Raw genomic sequence first — 7,185 nt, 5'->3', positions numbered from 1 at the left:
CGTAAATCCTATAAAAAATGGACAGCCTCTGTAGCTGGATTGAAATATAAGGATGTAGAAAGGATTGTGTATCTCTCTGATGAGGCTGTTAAAATAAAAATGGATTCATAATAGTCAATGGGTTATGGGTTCCATCATGTAATTAGTTGTCAGCTGTATTTTATATTTATTCAATTAATCTATATTTAGAAAAAAAAAAAAAAAAAAAGCTCTTATTTCTAACTTTTGTATATTGGAAGTATTTTTCATCCATTTTACACTAAACTCACAGTCTAGATTTCACTTGCTATTTTACAGTAAGGCTTGACTGAAAACAGATCAGTTCTTCTAAGGAATACAGAGCTACAAGTAGTGATAAAGACCAGACATTGACGAGGAAACATAGTTACTGTCAGTAGACTGAATGGAAGTGACCAAAGTATTATGTACTAATCATCACACTTTTATCTTTATTTTGAAATTACCTAAGTTATTTTGGTCCGTAGTTGTACATTACAAGATATTTCTGCTTTAGAACAGAATTTAAGTTGCACTCTTCCTACAAATAACAACAGGGAAATCACATTTTGGTGCCTATTTATTCCTGGTGTTCTTTTGTAAATATTTTGATATTTAAAATATAAGAAAAATATATTTACTTTGTACCTAGTTATATAAATACCTTTATCCTGGGGATGCTGAGTAGCTGTGCAGACAAAGTAGGTGTAGGGCTTATGTATTTCAAGGAAAACAAAACTTTGTCCTTCTCCAGATTTGTATTAAATATTTTAAAGTGACGCAAATACAAAATACCAAATGTTCTGATTCATACATCTCCATCTCCCACATACTGTGGTCAAGGAAATAGTCAAAGAGAGAAATTATCTAAATTCTAACAGCCTTTGGTGATTAATTCTTTTGATTATCATATTGATAAAAGGGTGGGTGGCTGGATTTTGTGCCTGCAAAAGTACATTGTAATGATGGTTTAGCAATGCAGAACTAATACACAATATAAATCATAAAGCTGCCTTCTGCAGCTTCTGTATTTCTGAGGGTCAAATTCAGCCTGGTGTCAATGGCCACAATTCCACTGATACTGTACACTGATACCAGGGTTGAATTTAACCTCTTGCATCGCTCAAGGAGAACGGACGTTAATCTTTTTCCTGTTTTTTTGTTCAGTGGGAAACCATGGCACTCGAAGTACACGGAGAAAAATGACAGCCTTTCTGGTCAGTCAGAACTGTGCCTTCAAGGACTCGGAAACTCTGGCTTGTATCCAGATCAGGATTAACAAGACTCCAGCATCCCAGAAGACAGATGCTTTTAAGGAGATACGTGCAGTATGTCATCCAAGGACAAAAAAAGTTACCATAGTTCATTGTAGAAAAGTTTGATACTTAAAAGGTGATTCTGAACATTAAAATATTTCTTAAACAAAGATGACAATATAATGTACATAATCTTGCACAATGTGATGATATATAGTAATATACATAAAATTAGCATATACCCTTAGATAGCTGAGGAACATGATACAGATGCAAAAAAAGATAATTATTGTACATATTTTTAAGGCAAATGTCTTTCAGGAACAGAGTTCTTTGCTTACTCCCTTATTGCATCCTTACATGGTGAGGGTTTGTTTGACTTTCTTGGGGGAAAAAAGAAGTGTGGAGAAATAACCCAAAATATGAAAGTATGGTATGAAAAAGAACGCTTCTGTTAGGAAGCATACCATACTGTTTTAAATTTCAGTACATTTTATGAGGCACAGTGGAGATTTGGGTAGGTGTTGCAGACATTAAACACTCAGATAAATAATGAATTTTGACAACATCCTATAATTGTTTAAGAACATTAACAGAAGACTCATCTTGCATAGGCAGATCTATATAGCTAGCAGTGTCTAGACATAGGTACAGGGTTTGGGAAGAGGGATTACTTTAGCTTTCTCAGGATCTGTCAGAGCAAGCTAACTTGGAGCTAGCACTGGAGATACCCTTCCAGCTCCTCTTCTGGTTAGCAGCTAACATGTCTTACATTATGCTGTATGACTTTTGAATCTAACCACTAACAAACTACATAACAAAAAGTACCTGGGAAAAAAAAAAGGAAGCATCACTAACAGTAGGATTTTAGAAAGTTTTGTAAGGTTATAAAATCTATGAAAATTTTTGAATTTTAGGAATCGGATTAATGGGATGGGATGTGGAATGCCAAAGAGCAAACTTGCAGGGCTTCTTGAGCAAGAATGGAAAACACAGAAACCTGTGAAAAAGACATGAGCTTCTCCCATTTCTGAAAAAAAATAGTAAAAGTTTTAGGGGGAAGAAGAAAAAAAGGACACTCCTGTGACATGACAAGAGCCAGACAGTAAAAATATTTCATTTATCTAATGAAATAGTCAGAGTGCAGGAGTCAAAATGCTGCAGTCACATGCAGAGCATGACTTCAGAAAGGTTTACACGTGTTTTCCACCAGGCTGAACAGAAAAATATTAATAAGATGGTAGAATCATGTACCCTTTCCACAATCTATTTAATCCTTTTGTTACAAAATAAGTGCCAAAGTAAATTTATGGAATGGGTGACTGTCTCAGCAAATGCACATCGTGTCTCTTTGATGTAGTAAACTTTGTTTTAACTACAGAGATATTGTTGAATCTAACGTCAGAGGTGGGAATCACAGTTTGTCTTTGAAATAATTACAGAATCCAATTAATGACAATTTTTCTTAAACATCAGGAAAATTACAAACTTAAAGAATTGCTTCAGTGCATATTTTCAGGCAAGCAGGTTACCATGTGAGGCTTAGCACCTAAAATGCTAGCTGTATGGACATTTACCTACAGCTCCTCAAAGCGAAACCTTGAAACAGGAACGAAACACGTAAGCAGCTGTGCAGGACTACAAATGTCACAGGCTAAATGGAACCAGAGAATCTTTTCTTACTGCAAATCACGTAAAAATACTTGAACAAACAGTATCTTAGCACTGTCTGTACAATAGTTCCATGCCTTTTCTGGTCTGGCATATGAAATAACTTGAAACAGAGTGGGAACAGGACATGGGCTGCTGTCTACAGTGCACTTTAAGTAAAGAAGGTTGCTGCTTGGCAGGAGTGTGTGTTTTAAACTCACATGCAGGAATTTCTGCTTTTTTAAAACTAGAAAATTGTTGGTTTTCCTAGATGTTACATAGTTTGCTAGTGAACTGGGCAAAGTATGGTCTTAAAAGTACTATGAAATGGGCCAGAAGTACCCCAGCTATATAAACTATGGGTACTGGTAGTCTTCTCTAGCACAGTGTTTGGTTGTTACCCTACCCCTGGGGCTGTAGTCAGGATGATGGCATAGCCGAGCTTCAAACATGCAGTTACGATGAGCAACGTTGTACACCAAAAGGAGATTGCTCTATGCGATTAGGAGCAAAGGCAGCAAGAGACATTAATTTTACAGAAAACATGAGTGAAATTTAGATTGACAAAATAGGCTGATGGACAGAGAGGGTTTCAGGGACAGAATGTAAGAAATGAAGGGGATTTAATTTATTAAGACTATCTTTCTTAAGAATGAATAAGAGAAGATCTGTCAGTGACTAAACATTGTTGTGGACCCAGCCTACTGTGATATGTGACCATATGCTCCCGTAAGCCAAACAGCACACACTGTTATCCAATATACTAATACTTTACATTGGTATATATCTGGAAAAGAGCTTGCCAGTGTAGAAAGCCTCTGTCATACCTCATGTTCCCAGATAACGGAGCCCACTAAAAATAAGACACTGGATAACAAAGGAAATAAAGTACCTAGGAGGTGAAATCATTGTTTAAATGAACAGAATCTCTTTTTGAAAGACAATATACACTAACTTAGCTGCTTAACTCTGTCACAGTGTTAGCTATTACATTCTATTTAATTTTCCATCTATTATAATTTTATTCTATTATTTACAGTCTTTTCATACAATTTTGCAGTCCTTCCCTACTGTTTTCCTGCAAACGATTTCCTAAGTGCAAGCCTGTATTTCCTCATTCCCAAGAAGTACATCAACATAACGTACAACTTTATCACTCTTTTATGGCCAGTGTATTTTCCAGAATGCCCGTTGCGTATTTTGAAATTCTCTGTTCCACTGGTGCTAATGTACTATTCAAACCTCAGAAAAGAATGCTTCCTGGAATCTGGGACCTGCCCTGGCCTTCAGCATTGGATTGCTTTTCACACAAGATGCAGAGCATGTAGTTGTTTAATTACCACTGAGTAAATTATATATGATAAAGTCTTTATATACTCCTATATTTAATAACTTAGAACTATTAAATCTCATACACACAGAGGGAAATTATTTATCTGCAGTTGAGCTCTGTTTTGCAATCCTTGGTAACCATGTTATGAGGACTTTAGCCAAGGGGGTGATCCTTCATGCCGGCTGATGCCGGGTGTCCCAGCCTCTTGACCCCAGAGCCAGGGGGCAGCTGGAGGTGTGCTAATAACCGGGACACTCTGGAAGGCACCTTCCTCAGCCGTGACCTACACCTGAGCTTTGGCTTTGTCTCATGAACCATTCACAGACTCTCTCAATCACAAATAATCATAAAAATGTTGATTGGTGGAGAGATATGAAGGCCACCTACTCCAGTTCACTGCTTGGAGAAGGTCTATCACCAATGCTAGATCATAATCCCCCGATATGTTTTTTTTTATGTGTGTATTTTTTTAGGCAGTAGAAACAGAAGTTTCTACTTATTTAACAAGTATCTTCGTAATCCTTTTGAGCTGTTCGGCTATATTGAGAAACAGAGGCATCATGCTATTTACAGTTTGTAAGATTCTTGGGGACACTTTCTATCTGTAGCCAAGACTTGAAAAGCACCTGTTTTACAGTTCAGTAACAGCCTCTGAGATGTATGAGAAAATAATCGTTATCTGGATTTGGTCATTTTTACATTTTACTGACTAAGAAAAGAAGGCTTGCTACACTTGCTGAGCGCTTAAGAACTTGTGTCTTAAATCTCAATCGTTTTCAGAGAAATTATTACCATAAAGTTTTCCTAATTTTTAAAATACATATGTTCTTCTTCTGGTTTTGTCCAGTGAAGCTGAAGGGGAAAATGTATCTCAAAAGGGTAAATGCAGTCATCTTTTTGCTATTTAAGTTTGTCATGAAGTGGGCACAATCACTATGCTGAAAGCAGTAATGGAAAAATCCAAAAGGTTTTGTTGAATGCAACAGGGAAGACTTTGATAAGGACCTACTGATTTCACAGTTAAACAAAGGGAATTGTCTTCCTCCTGAGCTCTGTTGTAATCTAGAGCTACATTTCTAAAAGGGCCCCAAGACCTTTTCAGGGTCATGAGCACATATCTGTTTGGTATGTGTTTCAAGTAACCACGAGGAATTGGAGTCCTGAAGAGCGTGTTACTGTGGGCTGGTACTCCCTGACCAATTAAGTCCATTCAGAAAACTGCCGGCAGTGGCTCAGCCACAGCTCCATCTGCACCAGCTCTGCAAGTCATGCACATGGATGATGCAAATCTTCAATATGACAATCTGATGGCAAAGGGCGGTGGAATCAAACTATCATAGTTCAGATCAAAAACTACATTCCTGAATATAATTATTAGATGATGCAAAATTAGAGGGGGGAAAAAAAAAAAAAAGCAGCCTAAAAGCATTTTGAAAAACAAACCATATATATTTTCAAAGTCTCTAGAGCCACATAAGGCCGGAACTTGAACTATAGTATTACAGAACTAATTGCCACAAAGCATTCCAGCAAGTCCTCAGAGGCTTGCATTATTCCCCATCAAAAAGGTTCATTTGAGCCTAAGACTTTGTAAAGCTCGCAATGTAGACTGGAATCCTGCTGAACTTGCAGTTTCTTTAAGGATAATTTTCACTCTACCACATTCCTAATGGTACAGATAAGGAGGAACAATGTAGAATCACTTCCCAGCACAGACACCAACACTGTAAAAAAACTGGACATATTTGCAGCACATTGGATTTTTGTCACACAAATCACAGCAACCATTATAAACTGAATTAAAAATTCCTACTGCTTTTATTTCACGATTACATTGCCTATTCCACTAAGTTACTAGGGGCCTGCACTTTCTTAAAGGCAATACAGTACATCTATAAAAGGAGCGTCGTTTAAAGCCCCAAACATTCAAAAACAACTGCCAGCCTCACAAAATTAATGGCATTGGATCAAAACCAATTAGATCTTAAACAAATAACAAATTTGAGTTCTCCTTTCCTGACGCTCATTTTCAAAGTTCTTGGCTGCTTACTTTCAAGACTTCCTTGTCTAATCAGGAGGGCCAAAACAATTAAAAAAACTGGTACTTTAATGCCATTTTATGATTCCAAAGGTAGGGGGTTAAAAAAATACACTTTCTAGGTCCTGGGATAAAACCCCGAGAACTGGCAAGGTGCTATAAACCAGACTGCTTAAAGCCCATTGTTTCATTGGCCCAGATTCCCTAATGGAGTTATGTGGCAGATTCTTATTGCCTGTTCCTTAGGTCTCTAAGATCAAAACTGGAGTTTTCAGTGCCATATTCAATGTGTAACTTTGTGGGACTTACCCATGGCCAGCAGTCCCTGTGACCTAAGAAACACTGAGATCTGAATCCTCTCCTCAGAGGAGAGATTAGAACCCACATTTCTCATAGCAGTATTCTCATCACCATGCCAAAACGTATTCTGGGGTTGAAGTTATTTCACTGTGGTTCAATTAAATAAGATGCCAGAAAAACGAACCCCCAACAAACCAAAGGTAGAAATGAGTATGTAGCTTATTGGTAAGGAAGCTATCTAATGTGGGCATGCTTTCCTCCTAAGTGCCTGTGCTCTGTTTGACTCACTTTTCCTCTTCCTCTGCCTATTCAGTCTTTATTTTCTGCATGTAACCTAGAACCACTTCACCAAGAATTGAGAACCCACCTCTGCCATAGCTGCATATGGAGTAGGGAAACAGGAAGAAAAATATGATTTGAAAGACTTAAGGTCTGACTGAGAAGTCCCACCTGCTTTGAAACTGCAGTGCTACAGAGGTGGGGGTGCAGTCTTAGTGGTTTTGATAGTGTTTTATAGCAGTCCTATCCAAAGTTAGGTTTGCAGATCTACAAAAGGCCAACTACTACATCCAAGTGTTGTAAGATCAACTTTAACCTTGCCAGCTGCAGTT

The sequence above is a fragment of the Tyto alba genome, unplaced genomic scaffold (assembly GCF_018691265.1).
Source record: "Tyto alba isolate M040663 unplaced genomic scaffold, T.alba_DEE_v4.0 Super-Scaffold_9, whole genome shotgun sequence".
Lineage (NCBI taxonomy): Eukaryota > Metazoa > Chordata > Aves > Strigiformes > Tytonidae > Tyto > Tyto alba.
This window is presented reverse-complemented; position numbering follows the sequence as displayed.